Here is a 2,917-nt window from a genome sequence, read left to right on the forward strand (position 1 = left end):
TAAATGAAAACAAAAACAAAACAAAATCTTTAGCACAATCTACAAAGTCCTTCACGATGTCACCCATGCCTACCTCTTAAGTATAATCTCATATCATTTGTGCTTTCTACCTGCATTATTTTTGGTAAGTATACATTTTCCTAGAAAATTATTTATTCCATCCAAAATTCCAATTTTCCCTCCATTTATTTTCACCTCAGGGCCATTGCATTTGTTCCCTTTCCTTGGAATGCTCTTTATCATATCCTTACCAAGTCTTCACCTTCCTTACTGCTGGGTCAACTTCACTCATCATATGAGTATTCGAGTAATTTCTCAGAAAAGCCTTGCTTGAATCCTCACTCTTGGTTAAAAATTCTTTATCTGTATTTTATAGTATCCCAGTACTTTGTCTGACTTATCACTTGTTATATGATCATTATAATTGCAATGTATCTGATTACTCCTATGTCTTACCCCAACAGAATATAAACTCCCTTGTTGGGAGCCAGCCTTGGAGACCCGCCTGATTGACAAAGTCCAGGTGCACTGAGGATCCCTGGTCGCAAAGTGAGTATGGGCAGCTGAGGCCCTTCTGTCTTCCATCTTTACTGTTGATACGGCTGAAGAATTCTGTGCAGTCATGGAAGAAGAAAATGGCATGTTTATGCGAAGTACTCACAGCTAATCTAGGAACGTCATTGTTCATTTTTCCATTTGAAAGCAGGCATTGTTTATTAACTCACTGGTTAACAAAAATAATCATGGCAGACACCTTAGTTCATCTGCTAATAAGCCTGTTCATCTGGTCTTCTCTGTTGCCAGCATCCCCACCTTCTACAAAACGGATGGTCTTTTTCTTCATTCCACCACGTGGCAAGGATAATTTAAAAGACCAGAGGAAGTTATTTGCTTCTTTGAAACATTTTCCAACAGTATAGATCTCATGAATCAGATCCTCCATGCAGATGATGCCATATTTACCAAGAGATCGAGCAATTAAACCATTATCTGTCAGGGCAATTTGCTTCTTATTAATTTTGCCATAACCACGCTTGTAGATTAGTTCATTTACTGACTTCAGGTTTGGTTACCCCCATGCAATATACGGTTCTACAATCCTCAGCATGTTAATTGAAGCCTTGTTGAGCTTAACAAAGGTTCCATTGAAAATCTGATGAAGGCGAAGAAGCGGCAACACCTTCTAGACCTTTGGGCTCACACCATTGATACCTCTGATCCTGATGACAAATGCCAATTTGGGTTCTGCAGGTACATAGCAGTTGCCAGCTTTTCTTGCCATCCTAGCCATTCAAATCTCAGTTCTGTACATCTGCCTATATTCTTTGTGATAGTGCTTAGGTTTTTCATAGATAAGCTTCCTCCTTGCCTTTCGAAGCATTTTTTGGGCAAACTTCTTTCTCAGGCACTTTAACTTCAGCTCTGCGAAATTCCTTCGCTTTTTCTTAAGGGTTTCTGGCACAGCAGGAACCTTCTTTTTCTCCTCTTCGACACCCTCCATAGTTTCAGCTGGCTAACTCAGTCGGTAGAGCATGAGACTCTTAATCTCAGGGTCATGGGTTCATGCCCCATGTTGGGCACCACTTGCCAGAGTCCTGCTCCTGCCGGGTGTGAAGTTTCCTGAAGGAGAGATGGAGTAGGTGAAAGAAGGAACTTATGATGAAATAATAAACTTGGACACCTGCTTGCGGGACAGATGCCTGCAGGACAGATGCCTGCAGGACAGATGCCATTTATTGTTAGTAAGCAGAGAGCTTTTATATCATTCGTAAAGGGGCAAGACAAATAAAATTCCTTCACGTACATTACCTTTTAGAAGTTACCACCATCTAGTGGTCTTAGAAGCAACAAACAAGCCAAGAACACTATCTACTTTCAGTCAATGGGTCTTATTCTTAAAGCCAAAAATGCTAGTTTTAGTCCAAAGTCCCAAATTACAGTCCTTGAAATGTCTCAAAAAAGTTTCCAAGTGCACATTTCTCCACGTGTCAGCAGCTTTCTCTGGGGTTACTATGTCCTTCAAAGCTTCATAATCGCAGTTTTCTCTGGGGTTTCTATGTCCTTCAAAGCTTCGTAACCACTTTTCCTGTCCAGGTGTCTTCGTTATGTTTTTCTTATTGTGCAGTGTATATTTCTAAAGAAAACTCAAAAGAAGCTTTTAGTGATGTTTCCCAGGCCCCAATGTTGCTTTCTGTATTTAGTTAATTTATCATAAAAGTATCCAATTAGTATATTATAAATTCAGTGAAAACGCACTCTATATACGTTAACTTAAAATTTTAACTATTAAATTAAGTAAAAACCTTAAGGATGAATCTTCATCCTAAATCTGTGAAATCAGTGTTATAAATCACCTATATAACTCCTAGATAAGTGTTAGAACTTATAATGAATTCATAATGAACTAACTATAAACTTGTGCTTCTAAAACACCTTATGTCTAAACACTAAACTACATAATTCTCAATCAAATAAGGAGTGAATATACTTATATCATTTTTTACTCAAGCAATATCTAGTAACTTATAACCAAGTGAAAGAAAGCATTCTTGATGTGCTTTAGAGTTTAACCATTGCATATGTTAGAAAAGGCCAAACGGCATAGTGGGAAATGGAAAAATGAACACTGACGTTTCTAGGTTAGCTGTGAGTACTTCGCATAAACATGCCATTTTTTTCTTCCACAACTACACAGAATTCTTCAGCCGTATCAACAGTAAAGACGGAAGACAGAAGGAGAAGGGCCTCAGCTACCTGGATTTGCTTTGCAGCCGGGGGTCTTCAGCGCACCTGGACTTTGTCAATCAGGTGGGCCTCCAAGGCTGGCTCCCAACACTCCCTCAGGGCAGATACATTGTTTGTATTATCCAACGTTTTACTTCTAGTGCCTTGACCAGTGTATGGCATGTGGTAGAAA

General features: G+C 39.2%; 1 pseudogene; it reads right to left on the reverse strand.

Moving 5' to 3' along the window:
- Nucleotides 1-760: 760 nt before the first annotated feature.
- On the reverse strand, nt 761-1,501 carry LOC103276267 (annotated as a pseudogene).
- Between the last annotated feature and the right edge of the window lie 1,416 nt (nt 1,502-2,917).

Source organism: Carlito syrichta, unplaced genomic scaffold (genome assembly GCF_000164805.1).
Source record: "Carlito syrichta isolate Samal-C Ts95f unplaced genomic scaffold, Tarsius_syrichta-2.0.1 Scaffold316004, whole genome shotgun sequence".
Classification (NCBI taxonomy): domain Eukaryota; kingdom Metazoa; phylum Chordata; class Mammalia; order Primates; family Tarsiidae; genus Carlito; species Carlito syrichta.